Genomic DNA, 25,240 nt, shown 5'->3' on the forward strand with positions numbered 1-25,240 from the left:
ATCCAATAAAAAAAAGCCCATTAACTGCATTAACCTGCATTAAGCTGCATTAACCCATTATGGATGCAGGAATGGATCAGATGTTGCATATTATTATTTGTATTATTATCTATTTGTAATCTGATTCGCTTTAGTATGGTGGAAAAGCATAAACTCTGCCTTTCATTCCTGTCAAACATTAGCTCACTGTAAAGAGATCAAAGGGTTATATGATATGAATTCGTGTTACTTCAGCAATCCATTACAACATTCTAGTACTCAAAGTCTCAGTACTCTGTCTGTATAGCTCCATCTCGCTGCAGACAGAAAGGCTCCATAGATGGACGCCAGCCCATCATCAAAATGTCAGTGATACATGTATAACCTTTCGCCTTTCGCTCCCTCTCCTTTCATTTAATCTTGAAAGCCGTATCTTTGATCTTGCCAGCATCTATCTCAATATCCTACTATTGCAGTCTTCTCCCTTTGTATATCCTCTTTGTGTCCCTGGTCTTTTATATCTTCTACTCTATATGCATTTTCTCTCCCTGTTCTTTCTTCTCCTTCCCCCCTGGCCTCTTCTCCTCCTCCCTGGCCTCTTCTGGCGTCACCAAAACGTGTCACCAGTCTGTCGCATGTAAAGTGATGCGTATCTTTGAAAAACGCGCACTAGATACCGCTTTTTACTCTGCCCCGCTACTCTGCTCAGTTACTCTCCTTTCTCCGCGTCCTTAATAGAAGGTATTGCGACCCCACATTAGGCGGGGCATAAATACATTGGCGATATCAATAAGAGGCACCGGCGCCACATGAAGCGAAGCCCGGGACGCGGTAAGTGGATTTTGAGGAAGGGATTTGTCAACGATGGCAAACGTTCCTGAGCCCTGATTGGCTTTACCATGGGTTGCTCTCGATTCAGTCTCGCCGATCCCTCAGCTGTGGCGTGGCTATGTTGATACTAGCGCTATTTAACCATGACTTGTGTGGCTTATAAGTAAACTTGCTCCAGTATTCCGAAGGGCAATCCGAAAATTAGTTGCAATTATCCTCACGTAGCGGGAAAGCCTCCTCGCCCCGCGCCTGCACCTCGGGTCTTTTCTTGTAAAATGTTGCCTGCACCGTCCTGTTAGTTTCGAGTTTTAGGAAGGGCGGAACTGTTGTCAGCAGCACCAAACCACTGTCAGCACCACCGAACCCTGACAGGAACCAGCAGGACTCAGCCAGGAAACACGCTCCGCACCACTATCGCCACCACCACCACCACCACGACGATGAAAAAAAAAAAGGGGGAAAAAGAAATACCTGGCGAAAAGCGATTCCGGAACAACAGCCGCAGCAAAAAATCAACAACAACATGATAAGCGAACCAAACCAGACACCCATGAAAGAATACGAGGAATGAAGAGGAGGAGGAGGAGGAGGAGGAGGAGGAGGAGGAAGAGAGGGAAGGGGATAGAGGAGGAGGAGGAGGAAGAGGTGGAGGAGGAGGAAGAGGAAGAGGAAGAAGAGGAGGAGAAAGAGAGGGAAGGGGATGAAGGAGGAGGAGGAGGGAGTAAATATGACACACACACACACACACACACACACACACACACACACACACACACACACACAAACACACACTCCACTAAAAGAAAAGAAAAATGTTGGTTACCCACACCAATAATAACAATAACCAACCAACACCCACCCGAACCACCACCGCCATCACCGCCCCAACAGCAGAAGCAACAGTGGAGGGAGCAACAACAGTCGGCCACCAGGAGCGCGCAAACAAAGCTGGTGCCGGCGTGACAGGAGCAAGAATGGGGCAGTGCTGGAAATGACTCATCCCCGCCGCCAGCCTGAGGGTACGAATATTGCCTGGAGAGGTGAGGGAAGCGGCCATATTTGCACCGTGGGAGAGGCGTAAATGTAGGAGGGAGGGAAATAGGGACCTCGGAGAAAGAGAAAGGGCACGATGGGGTGGAGGGAATGAAAGTTGGTGCAACAAAGGATTGAACGCTTCTTGTAAACGTGGCTGAGCATTGAGGGTATATCTCTGAACGGGAGATAGGGATTAGGACGAGAGGGAAGGAAAGAAGAAGGGAATCGAGAAGAGGGTCAGAAGAGGATTGGAAAGAGTTAAGAAGGTGGTAAGGAGAAGGGGAGAAAATGGAAGATTGGACGGAGACAAAATTATTGAAGCCAAAAGGAAAAAGAGACGTAAAAGTTTAGACAGAAAAGACGGATAGAAAGACAAGGAGGGAGAGACGCCTGGGAGCGAGAGGGATAAAGTGATTTTGCAATCTTGTGACTTGCATTCAGAAAAGTGATTCGTGTTAAGACGTAAAAGGAGAAATTGTACAGACGACTCCACTACTCACCGTGATGAAGGAAAGGAGAACACGACTACACGACCACACGCTCTCATTTCACTGCCTTAAGTCTCATTTTGTCGTAATTTTAATACCTACTACTATTACTACTACTACTACTACTACTACTACTACTACTACTACTACTACTACTGTTACTTCCACCTCTGCGACATTATTTTATTTATTGAAAGTGATGTTAGAAGTTTTATGAATAGTAGTAGTATCAATTGTAGTGGTAGTAAAACAATAGTGATATGAGCAACGGAAACAGTAGCAATAGTAGCAGTAATGGTAGGAGAAATAGTAGCAGTAGTAGTTGTAGCAGCAGTAATAGTAGATGTAAAGCAGCAGTCGTAAATATTATAGGTGTAATTCTTATGATACATGAAGGCCAATTGTAAGCAGGATATAAGCAGATAGTGTCCCTCATCCCTTCATCATAGTCTCTCTCTCTCTCTCTCTCTCTCTCTCTCTCTCTCTCTCTCTCTCTCTCTCTCTCTCTCTCTCTCTCTCTCTCTCTTTCCTTCCTCTCCTTCCTGCGATCTCTTTCCCGCCCGCAGTGTTGCATCATTTCCTTCCCTCCGAGGCGATTACTCTTGACGCACCCCTACCGCCGTCTTAGTCTCCTCGCAAATAGGATACTTGGATCATAAAATTGCCACACGACGTTAATTACAGTTATTCATTGCCAGCACTAACATAATTAGGAAGGACCATTCTGTACAGTGCGAGAGGTGTATTTTGTGGTACGTTTGTAGTCACCGTTTATTAGTTTTTTTTCTTCTCTTCTCTCTCTCTCTCTCTCTCTCTCTCTCTCTCTCTCTCTCTCTCTCTCTCTCTCTCTCTCTCTCTCTCTCTCTCTCCTCGGTGCTTGTATTGATGTTAGTGAGCTCTCAAGTCTCAAGGCCAAATGAAGTGCTTGTGTGAGGTGGGAAGTTATTGCGCCGCGTGTAATGTAAGGAAGGTAATCGGATATTTGGAAGTGTCAAGAACTGTTATTGTTGTGTAATCATCCTTTGTTATCTTTCTTGTTCTTTCTTGTCTTTGTTCTTGTTTTAATAGTTCATATTCCTTTCATGTTGTTCTTCGTGTTCTTGTTCTTAATCTTGATCTTTTTTTTTTCTTCTCGTTCATTTTCGTGCGCTTCTCGTTTTCTTTTTATGAACGTAGGAACATAAAATAAGGAAAGCTGGGAGAAGCCATCAGGCCTACACGTGGCAGTTCTTGTACGAAATATATCTACCCATTTCTATCTATCAGTTTCATTCATAAAATTGTCTAATCTTCTTTTAAAGCACCCTAATGACTCAACACTAACAACCGGATTACTGAATATTCCATTCATCTTTTCTCGTTCTTGACCCAAATACCTTAATATATTAATTATCATCCATATTAATTAGCTTAGATTCATTAGACCAAGTATGCAATGGTGTAATATGCAATTAATTTAATATAGAATGACATGGAATTATTTAGATACGAATTAATGAACTGACATGGAACGAATTAGAAGAACAATCGAACGTGTGTTATTATTCCAAGTGAATAAATGAATAAATTAGAATAAACAAGAACGCAAGTAGAAGATATTATGAGAATCGTCACCACATTCTCACTACAAATGTTCATGCTATTACCTACATAAACTATTCTGTTAACTGGTTGGATGATCTGGCAGCCACGTATACGCCCGCTGGCATCTTGTAGCTTCCCTTTAAGTTTCAATATTCTTGGTTCATAAGACACACTATTGCTAACAGAAGCTGCACGAACTCTTACTAAAATGACTATTAATATGTTACTCAAGCTGTATTATCTATCACTTAAAGACTCTTGCTACTTAAATAAACCATCCTTTCATAAGCCGTACGTAGTCACATTAGGCATACTTATTATTTGTTACGCAAGTCATGATATCCTACTACATAACCCAAACTATTAACTCATATAAGCCAGTAACATTTATTCAGTATTATAGCAGGCACAGTAACGATGCTATTTTGTTCTGTAATATCACCAACAATTGTGGACTTGATTACGATCTTTTTTATGGGAAAATATAATACTCTTTCAAAATATTATGCGTATTTTATAGCACATATATTATGCATTTTTATATCGCGTGGGGGAGCATAAAGAGTAGGGTTCATATGTTACTGGTGTTTGTGTTGGGTACAGACAGCATCCCTTTGGACTCAGCGTGACTTAGGAGTGTTTGTTGTTGGTCTCCGTGCGGTACAAACTCTTTCATGCTCACATCCTCCTCACAGAAATGTTCCCAGCCTTTACACTCTCACAGCTGCAGCTTTCACATTTTCACATTTCAATTACACTCTCATACTTGCACTTTTTCATTCCTGTCTTCTTGACATTCAGATACTGAACACTTTCCACACTCTCACTAATGCAGCTTCTACACCTTTACCACGCTTACTGATGCACAGTGACACTCACTACTACTACTACACTAGTACATCAGCGCCCCTACACTTACCATAACTACTAAACCTTAACACACACTGGTGCTACACTCCTCACATCTATACTCTTATAGTTATCACCATTACTATACTTTAACACTCCCTACTACTATACCCTTACAACTATTTATTTACGCAGTACACCTCCCTTTTTACCTTTTACGTCTATAACGCCTTCAACATTTCCTACAAGCTTGGTCGCCAGGGAAAGGTTATCTCAAAATTAAACCCACTTCCCGCCAGAGAAGACTATCTGAAGGAGGAAGCCCTTTGCTCCAGACAAATGCTTAGAATACTCATAAGCCGCCCAGCCCCGCGAGGAAATATATGAGACGGTAAATGAAATGATGAGGATGATAATGATGATGAGGATGGTGATGATGGGAAGGGTAATGATGATGCTACAACCTGTACTTCACTTGTCACTTTAATAATACACGTTCTTTTCAGTATATAGTTTTAACTGGGACACACAGACCCACACACACACACACAAAAAAAAAAAAAAGGTAAAAGTCAAATATCATGTTACTGTCATGATGATAAACGTTTTGTTTACCTTCTCTCTTTTAGAACGAAATGTTTGCATTCATTTTTCCCCTTTGTTCAGTCTTGCTTCTTGTTAGCGGAGGTTTTGTGAACGACTCGTAAAAATGGTCCTCGTATAATTAATTAATAGTTATATTTTTTTGTAAAAGATCATAGCTTAAGGAAACACGTACAAAAATTCTAAGAATTATACTTTTACAGTTACTTCATACAGATGGCAGAGACACACACACCAACCTGTATAACACGATAGCTTGATTTACTTTTCAGTTTTTATAAGATACAAAAATAATGTCACAACAAACATATATCTGTAAAAATAACTATACCAACAATACTGTTAAGATCATTGTTTACAATATACTCCTCGATGATCAAAATCGACATGTTTTCTTCTTCTGTATGTTTTCATCTATTTCATCTTGCTCTTATTTATCTGTTTGTTTCATTCGTGCATTCATTCTATCAATGTATTTATCCTTACTAGTGGTGAGCCTCTCAACGACATGACTCCTGTTCCTCCAGGCTCAGCGGTGGCGCAGGGAGTCTGTAGGGAGCCTCAAGGAGATTGGTGGCTGGTGCCTCATCCACCTAGAAATACACACACACACACACACACACACACACACACACACACAATTATCAGATATTCCACCACTCTCCTCGTCACCCTCGTCATGAGCTGCGGGGACATAATAGTAATATATCACCAGTATTCCTCTTTTCCTTACTTGATTTACGGATCGAACGGAGAGGGAGGACGTAGAGGAGAGAGTAGGTGACGCAGGGCCGCTCCCCCTTTTAATACGACACTCAATGGAATTATTGGAAATCATAAGCATTAATGAAGCGACCTCGGATGTGAGATTGTGTCAAGGCAAAGATATTTCCCCGGTGTGTGAATGGTGTGTGATTGGCAGCAGTGCCTGATTCAATGGGTGATTTTTCTTTCTCTACGACTAATAGATGCCGTGTTTCCATCCTGCACCTGTTCCATTAACACACACACACACACGCACACACATCTTGTTTAGTACAGAGGACAAGATGGTGGAAATGTCGAGGTTCGTGAAAAATGAAAAGTTTTATAATCATTTCTATAAAGTGTTTGTGTTCATGTTTGAGAAAGAGGGTTTTTTTTTTTCTAGCTAGGGGATATAAGTGTGTGTGTGTGTGTGTGTGTGTTTTGTGTGTTGCAAGGAAACTGATTATGAATTGGTTTGTGCAAATTTATACAAATACTATTAGCAATACATTATCGGTTTTATGTTTCTTTTCATCCCTTTCATTTTCATTACGTGATGAGTCTTGGCAGAAGTCGAGGCACTGGTTCATAAGCGCTGAATGAGATGGTGATTAGTGAATGTTGCTCATCATCATACCACGATAATCACTATATTTTGTCCCTCTCCTCCTCCTCCTCCTTCTCCTGCTCCTCTTCCTCCTCCTCTTCCTCCCTCTCATTACCATCATAATCATCATCATACCACAATTATCATCCCCACTATCCATCAATATCGCTTCCTCCTCCTCCTTTTCGTCTTCCTCCTCCTCCTTCTCCTCCTCCTCCTCTTCCCTCTCCTCCTCCTCTTCCCTCTCCTCCTCCTCCTCCTCCTCCTCCTCCTCCTCTATTCCCTTCTTCTCCTTCTCTTCCTCCCCGTCCTTATCATTATTATTACCGTCATCATTATTATTATCCACTACCACTATTATCCGTCATTATCATCATCATTATCACCACCACCACCACCACCATCACCACCACCACCACTACCACTACCATTAGAAGCAGGACATGCCTCGCTACAGCCACTTTACAGATTTTTTTTCCCTCTCCTTTTTCCCTCTCACACTTCTGAACGGATTAACGGTTATCTGTTATCATCACGGCGCTCCATTGCCGAAGAGTTATCACCAGCAACTTTACGGAAGCAGAGATATAACGTCCGGGATTTATAGAAGATCACATAAACTCCTCTTCACCAGCGCCATTTTGACTTGGGGGAGACGGGGGAATTTCTGGAGGAGAGGAAATATTCTCGGGTAACTTATAAACAATGGTGTGCTTTGACAAATCGACCGAGAGCTTGAAGGTGCCTGCGGAAGTCAACGAAGAGTAAAACTGTGTCATGTTTTCTTAAATTTATACATGAAGAAATAAGAGACTGAAAAAAAAAGTGAGGTTAGATCATAAAAGTGTAAAAAAATAAGGCAAGCAAGAAGTTATCAGTCTTACACGTGGCAGATCCTTCGTAAAAGCATATCCTGTTTCTTCCTATCTTCCTTGTCCATACAAATTGCTCAGTTTTCTTTTTAAAGCTCCTACTGACTCGCCACTTTCAGGCAATATGCAGCGATAGCATAAGAAGTTATCAGACTTATACGTGGCAGATCCTTTATAAATGCATATCCTATTTCCTCCTATCTTTTTTATCCATACAAACTGTTTAGTATTCTTTTAAAAGCCACTTTTTGACTCGCTGCTATTTAAAGCAGTGTGCAGCGAGCCATGAACAGCACAGTCGTGAAACTAGCTGAAGATTTATGCATGAATGAATAAACAAATGAATAAATGTATAAATGAATAAACAGATAAACGTTAATACGTAAGTACAGGTACAGATAAACGTATCGCTAGCATGTGTGATTTAGGAGGACCGTAACCGCCAGAAGTCCGACCATTCAGTAATTCATATCCTCGCTTTATACAGTAAAATATGCATGGCAAAAATTGAGGCTATCCGCCGCACTATCTCGTAGAGCCTTCAGGGTTCAGGAAATCTCGGTGGTGAAAACGCGGCACCATTGTTCAGTATTTTCAAAAAGGTTAGCGCATGTACTGTGCAGGTCAGTCAGACAGCACCAGGCTCGGCTTCCTCTCCCACTTCTCACCAGCACCAGGAAACCAACTTTTCTCTCCTTCCTTGAGCTGCTGTTTGTTCAGGGATATTCCGTGAGGTCTTGTTTCCCTTTCTCACTGAAGCCCCTATTCATCAACCGGAGAATAGGTACTGCGTGTAAACCGGGGAGTTGTGATCTTACACCAAGGTAATCCCGCTGGCATCTCCGCCGGCAGTCCACCAAGACGCCCCGGGCCAGTGTGGTGTAGTAAATGGCTCAACCATCCCCCTGACCACTGGGAGGCCCCTTTGTTCTGCAGTGGTCGTGTGTAGCCTGATGGAAAAACTAGTAAAGGTAAAATAGTGTTTTCTAAATTTTTCTTTCCTTTTGTACTTTTTTTTCGTGAATAACGTACATTACTTGTTACTAATGATACTGCGTTACACCTTGAAGCTTCGTGTTGTCATCCATGTACAGTGTATGTTCAGCATCGTCATCTTCATCCTCATCATCAAAAGGTATTCATTGAGAAAAAAACACTAACAATTCTCCATTTCTCCTTATCTTCCTCCGCCGCCGTTTGCAACATCTGCCTTCCTACATCCCTCTTCGCCCACCAAAGCCAACCCGTCAGCTGATTCTGTTTACCTCCGATCAGCTGACTGAGGGCCGCCCTGCCGCGCCGCGTGTTTACATTGAGGCTGCAGCGTGGATTGGGAGGGGGAGAGAGCATCATGATTAACCCCTTCGCCATTTGCCTTCATAAACTTAGCTCCATAATTCATGAGTGTGGCGAGGGGCAAGTGTCGGGGTTTGCGGGGCTCTGCCGGAGGGATAGCGTTGGGTAAAAAGCTTTTATGGGAAAGAATGTGAGTGTGCCAGGTGAGGTAAATATTGAGTTATTGAGACAGAGAGAGAGAGAGAGAGAGAGAGAGAGAGAGAGAGAGAGAGAGAGAGAGAGAGAGAGAGAGAGAGAGAGAGAGATCGTTGCCCTTATAATTATATACGTATTCAGTATAAATTCATTTTTTTATGAAGCTGGATCCATTGAGCAATAAATCTATTTTGTATGGAGCTCTAGAGAGAGAGAGAGAGAGAGAGAGAGAGAGAGAGAGAGAGAGAGAGAAAAAAAAAAACTAAAATATCAACTGTATGCGATAGAGATGAATTCAGAACCGCTGTGAACGGACGAACAGAAGCGCAACCTAGACAGACTCCACTAAACACTCTCCCACATGCAATCAGATCAGACGGTTTGGCCAGGCGCGTGAAGGGCAATGGTTCTGTTATGGTGCAGTGGGCCGGACCACCTCTGCTGCGGAGATTACAGGATATGAGGTTATGATGTGAGGGTGACCTTCGCGCAGTGTGGCTGGCTGAGGCTCCAGGATTGCTTCTCTCGTCTAGACCTAAAGGCTGAGATGAGAGGGAGTGTTGGTGAACGTGTGCGTGTTTGTGGGGGGGAGGGAGAATATGTGTGTAGACGCTTTATTTTGGTTGCCTAGCTAGAAATGGGATGTCAGGTTTATGTGCGAATGTGAATAGATGGTTAGATAGATAGGTAGATCTATAGATAGGTAAGGTAGGTTGGTGTTTAAATGAGTTGGTAGACAGGTAGATAGATAGACAGATAAAGAGGATAGAAGTTTACGTGTATTTTTTATGATAATGATGCTGACGATGAAAAATGGAGTGGCTGCAACACTAGATAAATTATTATTATTATTACTTTTTTTTTCACTTTTCCGCTCCTCTGCTGACGGCCTTTGGCTCAAGCTCATTACTAATTTCCCTCTCAATTTTCTTGTAACTTTGAAGAATTACACAATTTTAGGCGAGTTACCGTCACTGCATCGTATTATATTCCGCTCGCTCACAACTTTTTTTTTATTATCTTCGCCTTTGATCATCATATTCTCACAAAGTATAAATCAGTGAAGATAATTGACTGCCAATACCATGAAAAACCAGTAGTAACAATACTTCCCCTCTTGTTCAGTATGGGCGTGATCTGCTTAGCGTGAGGCTGCAAAACACGGGCCAAATATATCACTGTTTTGGAGCCTAAATACTGTGATATATTGTCTTGTATATCCATACACGTGAACAGCAACACCTCGTCCATTTTGCTTTGGCGGCATCTATTGAATAAAGGTCACAACTGAAGAGAGAGAGAGAGAGAGAGAGAGATGGTAATTCGTGTAACGTTTAGTTTTTAGAGGCAAGAAAATAGACAATTCAATGACGGGAAATGGAGGTGACTGCTGCTCTACAGTTCTAAATGTAGCATCAGTTTAGTGCACTGAGTGGCTCGCTGGCCTCGCTGATGACACTCGAGGTCGCGTCGCAGGAAATAAGGATTGGGCAGTGGCACATTATTCTCTTGTATATCTGAGGGGGAGGATAACTTTACCAGTCTTGTATTAATCATTTGTGTTTATTAAGTGAAATATAATATCGTGAGGAAATATTATTAAAGTTTGTGTTTAAGAATGATGCTTTATAATGTTATGCAAGTAGGACAGACACAATTCCCCTATCCTCCTCCCCGCACACACACACACACACACACACACACACACACACACACACACACACACACACACACACACACACACACACACACACACACACACACACACACACGCCAAACACAAACACAAGGAAAATGAAGAAAAAATAATAATAAGCTAGATGTTTATGCATAGGGAAGAATTGGAAGGCGTGTATTTTTTTTTTTTTTTAATGGGAGGAGCAATTGTAGTGGAAGAGATATTCATAATACCAACATGAATATGGAATGGAAGCTTGCCTACACTTAATGAATTAGTGGTTGTGGAGGTGACGGGAAGGGATGGATGGGAGGACGTGTGGTTACTAAGGAAGAAAGAGTATTAATCGTGGCTATAGAGAGAGAAGTAATATCGATGAATAGAATGTGAAAGACTATCGGGATTTATCCTATACAGGGGAGGAAGAGTGGATGAGATTAATGGTACTTGATTTATCTTGCGCAATCTTTTGCAGACGGAATGGTCCATGCAATACGCCTATGAAAGAAAATGCTGGCTAATTATCATGAGCGACAGGTAGTGTGGGCTTCTCTTTCTACCTTTTTTTTGCATTCTTGGTCAGTTCCCTTGACACCAAAACGATGGAAATAAAGGACGAGCAGTGTATAGAGGGACGAACAATGTTCCTGAAGTGTAGAGTCAGGGCAGACGCAAGGAAAGCATTTTGCAGACCGTGCTGTGCGACGCAGTCAGGTATTAAAAACTGAAGTATTAAGTATTTTCAGAGAATACTGGATCGCTATTACATTTTATGATGAAGTTTGCCTGGGATCGCTTGATGAAATGGACAATTTTCTGCAACGTGATGTGGACTTGATGGGATGATGAATAATTTTCGGTCACGATCAGTCCACTAGATTTTCCAAGATTCATTCATAAGCAATGTAATAATCTGAAAATTGATTTTCTGTAGCAGATTTATAGGGTTACAGCAGTACTTCCTGGAAGGGTCACATCTCAAGTGAATTGTTGCATTCACGAACCTGGGAATGAATAAAATATTTAATTACGTTCAGATGAATTATTATTGAAACAGAATAAGTGGTAATACGTTAGTGTTTGGGCACAACCTAAATTAATTATTGTTTGAAGAGAAGAACGGCAGCCATTTGTCATATAAACCATTTATGTCAGAGAGAAAGGTAAATATGAAATTGCGGAGACAAGGATGGCATTAAAGAAAGATGGTATCGATTGATAATATTTATGGAATGGAAAGGGAGATTTTATTGGGAGCTCATAGAACTCTGGAGAAAAAAAGAAAGAAATAAATCAAGAAAGGGAAGTCAGTCTTCTTTTTTTCTTTCTTATGAAAACGGTGTTGCTGTATGGAGGGAGGGTATTGAAATGAGACCACTGGGACACTCCTGACTGAGATATTTTAAAAGAAGAACACGACACAAAAGGTACAAGCGGGATTCAGTTGCGTGCAAGACTTGTTTATATATTTTTCTGGCAGGCTAAAACTTCAAGGGAACAAGTGACTGAGTCTGAAAAGTTTAGAGACATCGATACAAGGAGAAATAGTTTAAAGGACACCAAAGAGTCTGATCATAACTGCGTGGCATGAACTTATTCCTACCATTGAACTCGTGAGTCTCTGGCAAATAAAAAAAATAAAAAAACTTATCAGCAGTGTTTTGAAATATCACTTAATATTATCGCCGGAAACACGTCATACCCTCGCCATAGTTAACGGGTTTGCTGACGAGGGGAAATGAACCGAGATTGTACTGCGGATGTAATGCCATTAGGTGATATCGAGGCCATCACGCTCATCTAACCTGCCATCTCAGAATAATGAGTCAAGCACTTGCCGTTAACATCTTACTGCCCTAATTTTAATACCCGCCTCATAACACACTCAGCACATTCGCCACCTCCATGTCGTTGCTCTAATTACGTAATGGGAAACTATTGCTGGGATGTATCAAGTGCCGCTTTGACCTCGAAAGGAAAAAAAAAAAAAAACAGGAGCGGCGGGAATGATCTGCATTAGAATTATTTGATGTTTTGGTAAAAGCGACCCAGAAACTTGTACAGTGCGCAGTGGGATCTTGTGTTGGGACGAAATAATAGAGTTAAAAGGCTATATGATATTGTTAATTGAATGTCTTTATCAGCCCTTCCTGTTTTGAAGGTGAAAAGAATAGAATAGTCATAGAAATTATGTGCATTAGCTTGACATAATTCATTTTACTGCGACCTACGAAGGCAAATATTACAGAGAAAACTCGTACATAGAGTTGATGATACGACTGTGTGAGAAGAAATTATTTGCATTACCGTCATATAATTGATATTAATGCGACCAGGGAGGCAAGTATTACGGAGACCTTGTTTGGAGAGGCGAACATAGAAGGAAGAGATGATACAATTTTATGAGAAGGCAAAACAAAACCTTTAATATAGAAATTGTGTTGTTAAGGTGACTCCAGAAACTTCCACAATACACCAGAAACTTTGCATTGAGAAGCAGGCAGAGAGGAAGAGCGGACATAACTGTCTCAGAAGGCGACAAAAAGAAAGAAAGAAAGAAAAAAGACATCTGACGTGGCATCAAGCGGGACTCCCAAGCTGGTGCAAGGAGGCATTGGGGGCGTCAAACTTTGATGAACTGCGAGGAGGCGGCGGCGAGGGGTTGCATGGTGCCGCCCCGGGGTGACACCTTAATTATCTCCGCTTGTCACTTGCGCCTCCTCTCTTCCGGCGATTTAAATTTCCTCTTCTTCCTCTTCTCCCTTCAGTGACTCTCTTTGTCGCCATTTGCGTCAGCCCGCCTGTCTGTTTCCGTCTGTCCTCCGTGTTGTTGTGCTGTGTGGTGGTGCGTGCTTGCTTGTGTGTTTCTCTCTCTCTCTCTCTCTCTCTCTCTCTCTCTCTCTCTCTCTCTCTCTCTCTCTCTCTCTCTCTCTCTCTCTCTCTCTCTCTCTCTCTCTCTCTCACATACACATTTGGTGTTGTCCTTTTAATAAGTACAGCATAATCATGTTCTTTAGGCGACACTCTTTTTATACACATTTTCTTTTATTAATTTCTGGAGAGTTAATTGTTTTGTCGGCAACGATTTCAATATTAAATCTTTTCTGTGTGTGTGTGTGTGTGTGTGTGTGTGTGTGTGTGTGTGTGTGTGTGTGTGTGTGTGTGTGTGTGTGTGTGTGTGTATCCGCACATCAACATCACCACGACCCCAAGTGATATCCATACCAAGCTCATTGCGATAAGTTGCTCATTACCAGTTTAGGCATTTTTTCTGGGAAATTACCGTCACTCTATCCTGCTGAGCCTCACATCCTCTCGCTGTGCATCGCGGCGTGGCGGGAAGCTCTTCACCCGCCGCGGCAAAGCTGGCGTGAAGGCTGGAATCAAGACCGAGAGAATACGTATTTTCTCCGGGTTCTGGGAGGGATGAGCTGGTGCATCGGGTGCAGCTTTACCTGAGGGCTCACATCATGTTCAAAACAAATATCTGAGCCACGGAAAAACAGCGTGTCTCTGCCTGTAGTCTGCGTTTACCTTAAGATCAAAGCTGGGTGTAGTTGTTGTTTTTCTTCTTATTTACGTTTCGTCTTATGTTGAGAATTTACTGTTGTTATTGATGACTTACTGTATTTTCAAGTGTCTGTTAGTTTTGTAAATCTGCTTACTCTACAGGAAAGTTTAATTTATGAGAGATAAATCTTGGGAGGGATTTTACTTATAACCAGGTGTGTGTGTGTGGGTGGGTGCGCGCGCTCCCCTGCATGAGTGCGTGCGTGTGCGTGCCCATACAAGATTACATATATGGAAGCATGATACATCTTCTTAGACTTGCCAGACTCGACAGCTCCCAGCAAGACTCATAATAAGGAAAAGGGAACCGTGGCCATGAAGTAAGTCACTGGTTGCGGCACTAAATAACACATACCCTTTGCTGGGGAGTGAGTGGTGACGGGCGGCGATGGGCTGGCATGGGTGGTGACGGAGTGATGGATGCTTATGGGGAGGTAGCCTGGCGTGATGGGTGGTGAAGGTGTGATGATGTGTGTGATGCCTCGTGATGGATGGTGATGGGGACGTTGGCTGAATGGGAGGCTGGGGAGGATGTGGTGATGGGGTGTGATGGAGGGTGATGGGCGCCGCTTCTTGGGTACGCTCAGACAACACATTTCCTTTTATGTATTGGTGCTCTTACGTGTGAGTTTCCTGCCGCGTTACAGATGACGGCGCTGGCTTGTTTTCTCAGTGGATCAACATACATTATTCATCATCGTGCGGGTATAACTTTGCCCGTTGCCCGATGTTTTCCCTCCTACAGACTCCAATAGTTTTAATACTTCATCCTCGCGATAACATTGAATGAGCCTTTAAACCTTTTTTCTCTCTCTTCCTTCCTTTTTCTTCCAGCAGAATCAACGCTCAATATCAGGCTGGCTTTATCTCGTGGGTTTTAATATATGCGTAGCTGCTCCTTTGGCGGTGCTTGGAGGAAGCTGGGTACTAGTGTTTGGCGAGAATGTCTGGGCCTTGTCGCACCTCTCTAGCTCTCTCTGGCGTAGTGTTCATGTGGGTGTTGTGAGTTTATCCTGGCCTTTATTGTGCGAGAGGGAGAGATAAATAGATAAATTGATATTAAGCACTGTTATGTTCTTACTTGTATACTTTTTAATACCTATTACTGTGCGAGGAACGGAGGAGATAGAATGTAGCAATAGGAATGTAGTGTAGCTGGATGTGACAGCTAAAACAAGTTGTCTCTGCAGAATTAGGTATGTCACACAGAAGGCAAGGTATTTGGATTCCTTCAGAGACAAGACGCGACGTCATCATATGCGGGAGTATTGGTTAAACCCACTTTCCGGATGGATGGGGAGCAGACTCATCTCTAGATGTGAGAACGTAGAGGACAAGCTAGTCTTTGTATTTATATCTGTATAAGAAGAAAACCCCGATGACTGTTCTTCCCCTCATCCCCCTCAAGTCCCACGTGTTCGTCTGACATAGGTAGATAGATAGATAGATAGATTTCTTGTCTGTGTGTGTGTGTGTGTGTGTGTGTGTGTGTGTGTGTGTGTGTGTGTGTGTGTGTGTGTGCGCGCGCGCGCTTCCTTGTTCCGTCACGCAGTGTTCCCTCTGATCGGCAGTTCGTGCCTCTGACCTTCCTCTTCAGTCTCCCCAAAAACCTTTGTGCTCTTTTGACTCCTTGCACAAAAACAGTTAAAAATATAGCTGGATTTAGTACCAGGACATCACGCAGGTTAAAAAGTTCGCAGGGTTTCTTATAATGTCGCCACGAAACGCGTCTCACAAATTACAATAAAAAAAAAACTGTTTTTTTTTATTTAAGGTTCCCAGGTCACTGTTGAGAGGGAACGCGTATAGACAAGAGAAGATGTAGGGTTATCAAAATATGAATGCGAGATAGAAATGAAGGCATGTTTATTCAGAAGGACCATTAGCCTGGCGGCGCGTGAGGTAGCCAGATGTCTCGCTGCGCCGACACTCTGTACCTGCCGTGGCGTCAAAGTTTGGCACCTCCACAATAGGTTCCCTCTTTCGCTATGCCGTTGTCAATGACCAGAGTTTGTTGATAACACTTCCAAGTTTGTAGCTTCATGTTCCATCTGTGTTGTGTATTTCTCTCTCTCTCTCTCTCTCTCTCTCTCTCTCTCTCTCTCTCTCTCTCTCTCTCTCTCTCTCTCTCTCTCTCTCTCTCTCTCTCCTGCGGCGATTCGTGTGGTGAATGTTCAGTGGCACTGTTCCATTACTGTGAAACAGTCTGCCGCGCGGCCATTCATCTGAGCCGCGTGGAGCACGTGAAGGGAGGGACGGGAGCAGGAGTGAAGGGATAGGAAATATATGAAATCGATTGGAAGGGGACAGGGAGATGAAAAGATAGAAAACGACATTACTAAACATTGCTTGGTTTAGATGGAAAAGGAAAATAAACTTAAACATAATGTACTCATCTAAAGAAAAAATTGGGTGCCTTACATTTATAAGTATAGGTTAATGCATTGACGTTATGACGCTTTCAAAAAAAATGACGTGCAGTCTTATTTATTTATTTATTTGTTTATTTGTTTATTTGTTTTTCTTTCATCTGGATTCCATATACGTTTAATACCACTGTCCTTTGTTATTATGTATCTTCCATTCGATTCTGACATCATTCAGGGACTGCCATGTGCAAGATAACTGAATGTTTGCCTTTTCTCTTATGTACTTTTTTTTTTAGTCAACAGTTCCTTAACTCCATCAGTTCCTTTCCAAAAATGAAATGTAGTAACGCTCTAAAAATTCTCAAACTAAACAAACTCAAACTTTTACTTTTTATTTTATTAAAAAATCTAAAAAAAAAAGAAAAAACAAACAAAGAATTAGTGATGTGGCGTTGTGTTTTATCCCCGTGAAATAAAGAAAAAAAGGAAAAAACTCGGATAAAAAGTAGAATGTTTACACAAAAAAACTCAAACATTATACTCTGAAGAAAAATCTGTATAACATTTTAACATTACGTCTTTTTCTTTCCCCAGAAGGCGTCTCGGGCACGTCAGTCGCATGTAAGTACCTGTGTTTGACTTTTTCTTTTTAGCTCCACCGTTTGGCCAAAGCCGCGGCGGACGTGAGGGAGTGGAAGGCAGGCACGCCACCACTCCCGAGGGCGGAGGTGGGAAGGAAGTCTCTCTCTCTCTCTCTCTCTCTCTCTCTCTCTCTCTCTCTCTCTCTCTCTCTCTCTCTCTCTCTCTCTCTCTCTCTCTCTCTCTCTCTCATCCCTCCCTTGAGATAAGCCCACACTCCCTCCGGGCTTAAGCGGGTTGAGCTAATGCGCCCTAAGATTTGCATAGCGGTGTTGCTCTGGCCGAGAGACGCGCGCGAGGGGGTCGAGAAAACAGAGATGACTGAGAGGATGACGTAGAGATGGAAGGCCAGTGGAGGCACGCGCGAAACGGGATGAAGACAATGAAGCTGCCATGCGTTTTGTTACTTGGCAACGTTGGTGTTTTGAAATAGTGTAAATCTCAAGGTCCAAGTTTTGTTTTTGCAAAGATGCTTCATCGGTGGCCGTGTTTAAGTCTCGTCACGTTGCGCGGTTAAATATGCAATGTCTTCCCTTGCGTAATCTGAAGGGCATGCTCTCCAGTTTTGTTAATAAGAGCTTGTATATGTTCCTTTCTCGCTCCCTCCCTCGGCATCGTTTCCTCACCTCTGCAAGGACGCTGTTTTAGCTAACGCCTCTGTAACTACACTCACACGTCCGTCCCTATTGCCTTGATAGTGGAAGCAACCCTCTCCTCGCTCCCATCCGGTCCTCCACGCTGCCACTTAGCTCAACATCCTTCCTGCACAAACATCTAATCATGGTGTAGCCATTTCTTTACTCTCTCACAAATCCTGACTAACTGCCACTTCACTGTCTCCCTTAAGCTTCAGCTGGTTCCTTGCATCTTCCTCCCTCTTTATACTAATGTTTCCAATATCTTCTGCTTGTCTGTAATTTCCAAGCATGTTATGTATTTTGCCTCACAGTTTCCTGTTTCTCTTTTCCACTTTCACCTAACTGCTTGCTCATAAAGTCGTTATAAAGTTATATATTATTAAACACTTTCCTGCCCCGAAACTTTATGCGGCTCATCCTTGAGGTCAGCGCCGCAACATTTTGTGTCGGTTTCTGAAACCCTGCGGTATATTTACTTGTTTCGCACACCATTTTTTTAGTAGTGGGCAACATAATCTTCTTTGCTCTGTTTCTCCTTTTCCCGTAAACCTCTAAAGCTCCAACTACCACACTCTCTCCTTTCCTTTACCTCGCACTCCCCAGTCCCTTTTCACAACTCATGCTTTGAATAGTTGTGCGCCGCTGCGGCCATGTAGCTTGTGCCTGCCCCAGACGCGGCGAGGCAGAGGCATCCAGCGTGCAAATACCACGGCGTGGCTGCTGGCCAGGATGCTTGAGTGCGGAGGGCTGGGCAGCGTAGCTGCATCCGGTGGTGGTTCATATTTTACCTTATTATATCAGCTTTCTGCCACGGTGAAGTTTATATATATATATATATATATATATATATATATATATATATATATATATATATATATATATATATATATATATATATATATATATATATATATATATATATATATATATATATATATATATATATATATATATATATATATATATATATATATATATATATATATATATATATATATATATATATATATATATATATATATATATATATATATATATATATATATATATATATATATATAAGATAGATACACACACACACATACACACACACACACACACACACACAGAGAGAGAGAGAGAGAGAGAGAGAGAGAGAGAGAGAGAGAGAGAGAGAGAGAGAGAGAGAGAGAGAGAGACGTAATCTTTAATATCCTTTCAGTCTTACGTGAAAGAATATCACTTTCATGAGAAGTGAAGTGAATGACTCGCCAAGTAATGCAGAAGAATCATCCTTAAGGTCTGAACTGCAGCTTGCAGGATTTTCAAAAATGTTGGTGCAAGTCGCACTTTTTTCACAGGTCGACTCTAATCAACTAAGAGAACAAATTGGCATTCGTGCTGAATACTCAACAATTTATCACAGAGATTCTATTCACCAACTCATGGGGAGATTTGTGCAGCGTAGCAAATACTCATGTATGTTTTTTTCTTTTTCGTTTTTGCGAAAAGATTTTAACTTCCGTCGAAAATCCTGCATTTATGTGTGTGTGTGTGTGTGTGTGTGTGTGTGTGTGTGTGTGTGTGTGTGTGTTTGCGTTAAATCTGCATGTTGAAAGATACACTAGTGACAGGAAAATAAGTAGTACAGCAATTCAAACCTTTAAATGTTCATAGTTTCATTTTTGCTCAATACAGTCGTCTATATTTACTCAAATGAGGCAACAAGCGTCACGCTGCCCTCACCTATCAGTCGGATGAGTAGTTATTCACTTCAATTTTCACGTTCAGTACAATAAGGTCACCAGTATCTGAACGCAACGATAACAACAAAACCATGTATGTAGAGATTCACCAATAACGGTAGAATACCTGCCAGCTACATCCCATTTGATAGCAATGACCATTTATGAACCACCGGATGATTATATCAACACATTTTGCACTATTTGATTTCAGATTCGTATTCATGATGTGTGTAGAGTTACGCGAAGCCAGCCACCTTTTGATAAGAGGGACGCGTTTAATTGATGATGAGGTTAATATGACAGGTGCCCATTACAGGTGTGGCATCACTTGTGGCGGAGAGAGAAGCATTGCTGTATTGGAGTAAACCTATATTTTGCATTTTTTTTTTCTTCTGGAAATTGAGTTCATGGATTGAAGTGAATAGTTAAAGGAAATGATTTCAAGTGAATAGTTAAAGGAAATTTTATACGCAAGTAATTTATACATGTGTTTGGCTGTTTATTTATCTATTTGTATATTTATTTATTGATTTATTTATTTACTTATTCATTTATTCACTCATTAGTTAATACTGTTAATTACTTTATTTATCTGTCTATACGTATTTAAGTTTATCTGTCTCTTTATCTATCTATCTATCTACTTTTCATCTTAGATATAATATAGTACGTATATTTATACATATATCACTGTATTTGTCATCCTATTTATCTATGAACTTACATACTTGCATACGTCTATCAGTGTATCCGCGTGCACACACACACACACACTCTCTCTCTCTCTCTCTCTCTCTCTCTCTCTCTCTCTCTCTCTCTCTCTCTCTCTCTCTCTCTCTCTCTCTCTCTCTCTCTTCCCCTTACCCCCCACACTACCAATAACGCCAGAAGGACCGAGGCAGCAGTAATACAGTATCGTCACTAGAGCGGAATTTGTAATGATTACTCTAATGGCGTTCTCCCTTTGTCCTGTTAAGCATTTTGTGACCAGGCGGCAGTTCCAGGGATTACAGTACTGTAATAATGGTATGCGTGACGGTAAAGTTTCGCTGAGCTGATACAGGTGGGAGGTACAGGTAGGTGGTGGTGGTGGTGGTGGTGTTGCAGGGGGGAAGCGGGGTATTTCCGCCCCTTTTTATTACCTATGATTAAGGCTTATCGTTAAAGATGATATGAAATTAAATCTTGGTGGAGCGATGTGGAGCTAGTCAGAAAACGGAGGACGGAATACTGTGTGGATGTGTTGTGGATTTAGTGATGGGGATGTGGATGTGTTAGAGGGATGGATGGTGTGGATTTGTTAGAGGAATATTGAATGTGGATTTGTAAAAGTAGAAATGGGATTTTGTTGGAGCTAGAGAAGTGGGGACGTGAATATATCAGGGAGAGGTAGGAAAAATGGAATAGGGATATGTTAGGGCGAGTGAATGAAATGAGAATGTGGCAGTGTTAGGGGATAAGCTGAAGTTAGTGGAACGAAGATGTGAGGTGATATCGAGAATTACAAGAGTGGGGTTTGGATCTATTCATAAGGATGAGAAAATGGGAATATGTTAGGGGAAATCAGTGGAAATATCGATGAGTCATGTAAAGTTAGAGCAAAATGGTTGTGGATATTTGAGATTTAGAAACTTTTTGCTTTAGACGGAGTTGTGGATGGCTACATAAACTTTTTACCAATGAAAACTTGAGGACGGAATACTGTGTGGATGTGTTGTGGATTTAGTGATGGGGATGTGGTTGTGTTAGAGGATGGTAAGGATTTGTTAGAGGAATAACAAACTAACTAACCCTGCATGATTTCATTAACCAAAACTATAGCCGATGAAAAATGTTTAACTACTCAATTATCTATCATGCTATCACTGTTTCCTTTCAGAATTGTCGAGCTAAAATAAAGTTGCATCGAACCATTTTGTTAAGAATGAGGAGGCAAAGTAGTGAGAGTTAAGACAAGTTGCCTCCCTTGTGGCCAGTTGTCGGTATAAATTGAGAGGTGAAGTAAGATTGAAGAACAATAAATCTTCATCCCCGCGACTCTCTCTTTTTTCTCCCTCACTGCAATATTTTTCTTCTTGTGTCCCCCCACGCCATTACTCAGTCACTCAGACGCGGGGCAGAACAGGTGGGAATGTAAAGAAAAAGTGAACAGGGGGGGGATTTTACAACAAATAACGTGGTGCAGTTGTTTTAATCAGTACCCGAGAAAGTTTTAGTGTTATTTATTGATGGGGGAAAGAAAGGTGAATACCGGAGCGAGACTATTTTTTCCTGCATGCCAAACATCGTCTCCCCTTTATGGTGTCCAGGGATTTTTAAAGCAGTCATTTCTGGGTCAAGTGCTTTTTATGTCGATCTTGTTTAATTTATTTTATTTTTTTCCTTAGTAATGAAAAACTGTTCTTTTTAAATTTCTTTTTAGTATTTGTTTTTACTTACTGATTAGGTTATTCATTTTAGTTTTATGGACGTCTCTTTTCGTTTTTTTTTTTTTTTAATATCATGCTCTTTAGATATCCGGGCATTATATTTCACCCTCAGGAGTTTACGTAAAGTTTTTCACCTCCTTGTCTTTACTGCCCTATATCTTTTATATTAAAGCAGATTCCGTAGCTTATCACAAACGATCTCTTAAAGGTTAATATATCTTCTAGTTTTTGTCCTACCTTGGTGTTCCTTTGTGTTTGGGTTTCGCCCCTTTACTCCTCATAGCCTGTTTTCTACGTCTTGCACACTTATGGTCAGTGGTTGAGTAAAATAACACATTCATTTTCACTGTTTTTAACTTTTTTTTTTCTTTTTCTCAATCTTAATTCATCTTTGTTGGTTCCCCTTAGTAAGCCTGACAACTAGTGGATTCACAACTGATCGAAGGACTTAAGAGTGAAGGGAAAGCGCTAAATACATTGTAAGTGTAGCAGATTACTCAACGTCTGACCATGTATGTACTGTTTTCCGTTTCCCCCTGAGCAACGTTCCCCGTCACCCACACACTACCTACTTACAAATCCCTAGACTTCACCATGCTAATCTCCATCACTTATGCCTGCCGCACCTGACACTCCACTCCCTCACCTCATGCCTCCCTTCCCTCACCTCTACGCTCCCAACACATCTCTCCTTTCACTCTCTTCCAATACTCTCCCTCATTCTCCGCTAAGATTTGCTCCCTTCCCAGTACGGCCTGTTCAACACACCTCCATCAGTGTTCTAATACTCTCCCTTCCTCATTCTCTCTCAACACAGTCTTCCATCCTCCTGTACCTTCCCCAGTCCGTCCCTGTTCCTCCGACCTTCCCTCCGTCATTCCCTCAATCCCTCCCCATCCCTCCCGGTCTTTAGATGGAGCAGCAGGATCCTCGGGTAGATAATTTCGGTGTAATATCAAAATCGTCTTAGGTGTGTCGAGACGGCGAGAAAATTTATCGGTGAGGGGAGCGAGGGCAAGATGGCAGTAAGTTTCCTTAATGCCAATAGGGTGAGGGGAAGCAGCAGCAGCAGCAACAGCATCTCCGTCCAGTAGGGGGGGATATGAATCGAGTAAGAACGGAAAATTCTTCACGGGAAATAAGTTTAGGAACATGATAATGCAAGAAAGGTAGGTTGTACTGTATCTTATTCCTGTTGTTAAGAGTGTTTGTGATACGACTGTGGTGCATCAGTGAAGTTTAAGAGGGTTGGTTTTGTTGGCCCCAGAGGAGGAAGAAGAGGGAAAATAAGTTGAGGAATGTATTATTGCAAGGAAGGTAGAATCTACTATTTTTTTTTTATTATTATTATTGAAGATGTCTTGGGATGTGTTAGTGATATATCGGTTAAGTGTTGGAGGGTTGGTTGTTTATTGCTGTAGGTGAATAACAAGAGAAAAAATAAATAAATTGAGAAGCATGTTATTGCAAGAGGGGCACAGTGCACCATCTTTTTTCATTAGTGAGTGTTTCCTCGGATGTGTTTGTGATGTAAGAAAAATGTAAGAGATTGCTTATTGACAGAGAAAAGAGAAAAAAAAAAGTTGAAAAACACTTTATTAGATTTTTCATTATCGGTGATGTGTTGGGGTATGTCAGTGAAGCTTGGGGTTGTGTATTGGCCGACCAGATGAAGGAAAGTCAGATGAGAAACACGTTATTGCAAAAAAGGTAGAATGTACTCTATTTTTCATTGTTGTGGAGGACATGAGGCATATTTGAGATGCAGTAAGGATGGCAGCTGGATTGTTTGTTGGCCTAGAAGAAAAAGAAGAGGGAGAAATGAAAGTCGAGGAACACGTTATTGTAAGAAAGGGGCAAATTAACTTATATATATTCATTGGTGAGTTGGGATACGTTTATTTGTTTTTACTTACGGGTTTGGTAATGCGTTTTAGTTTTATGGATCTAATGTTTCTTAATGCTTTACGTTTAATACCTTGACATGTTCTTTAGGTATCCGTGGCTTATCCAGAGTTCTTTGGTAATCGAGAAGAGGGGCAAAAACTTGAGGAAAAGGCCATTTCATGAAAGTAAGAAGTATAATCATCAGTTATTCTTCAAGATTTGTTTGTAGATCGAGAAGTAAAGGAAGACTCTTTAATGCGAAAAAAAAAAAAAATATATATATATATGATGTACAATTGTTAATGTAGTTTTCCGGATACAATTAGACATAATGAAGCGCGGTAGCAGCTTACGTATTTCTCTAGGGTTGTCTGTTGTCGAGAATGCAAAAATAGTAACAAAAATTTTTCCTTTTCATTATCAAGGAAGTTCTCTTTTTACAACTACGTGTTAGTGAATGAGAACCAAATTCACGGTTATCTATAATGCTGTGTTGAATATGCTTTCTTTTAAATATCAAAGAGGTTTCAGAATACAATCACGTTTCAATGAAGGATAAGCAAACGCTATTCTGTAAAGCTGAGCCAAATGTACTTTATTTTAAATATCAAGAATGCTTTACGATGATGTCCCACTGAAGGAGAATGAAAATGTTCTTATAAAATGTCTTGTTAAGTATGCTTTCTCTTAAATATCAAGGAGGATTTAGAATATAATTATGTCTTAGTGAAGGAGAATGAAGCGCTCCTCTATAAGGCTGTGTGTTGGCTGAGGAGTAGAGTGAGGGAGCTCAGGTGAATGTAAAGGCTAGAGGGGCGGCCGGCCACCTGCTGCTCCCCGATGCCCGCTTCATTACAGCTCCAGCGTGCCGGCGGGGAATTGATGCGCCAATAATTGCGTCTTATTGAATCCGGCCCCGCTTCAAAAGTGAGTCTCCGCCATTAATATGCTTCCACGCCGAGACGCGGGAATAAAACCAAGCGCTGATACCGAACTGATGACCAGAGCAGAATTGTTTTTGTATTTGTTTTGCTATCGTGTCGTGGAAATTATCATGTGCTTATTAGAGTTACGTCTTTTTGTTTTCTTTGTTATGTGAGTTGTTTTTGCTATTGCTATTGTTGTTGTTGTTGTTGTTGTTGTTGTTGTTGTTGTTGTTGTTGTTGTTGTTGTTGTTGTCATCATCATTATTATCATCATCATTATTATTTGGAAAG

The 25,240-nt window shown here is 41.4% G+C and overlaps 1 long non-coding RNA gene across 2 annotated transcripts in view; it reads left to right on the top strand.

Moving 5' to 3' along the window:
• The window catches only part of LOC135105475 (uncharacterized), a 106,002-nt gene that overhangs the window by 28,326 nt on the left and 52,436 nt on the right, over nt 1-25,240 (top strand). For both annotated transcript variants that reach the window (XR_010270862.1, XR_010270861.1), the window contains exon 3: nt 17,298-17,324. This is a non-coding gene — a long non-coding RNA (uncharacterized LOC135105475). The remainder of the gene's footprint in view (nt 1-17,297; nt 17,325-25,240) is intronic.

Source organism: Scylla paramamosain, chromosome 12 (genome assembly GCF_035594125.1).
Source record: "Scylla paramamosain isolate STU-SP2022 chromosome 12, ASM3559412v1, whole genome shotgun sequence".
NCBI classification, from domain to species: domain Eukaryota; kingdom Metazoa; phylum Arthropoda; class Malacostraca; order Decapoda; family Portunidae; genus Scylla; species Scylla paramamosain.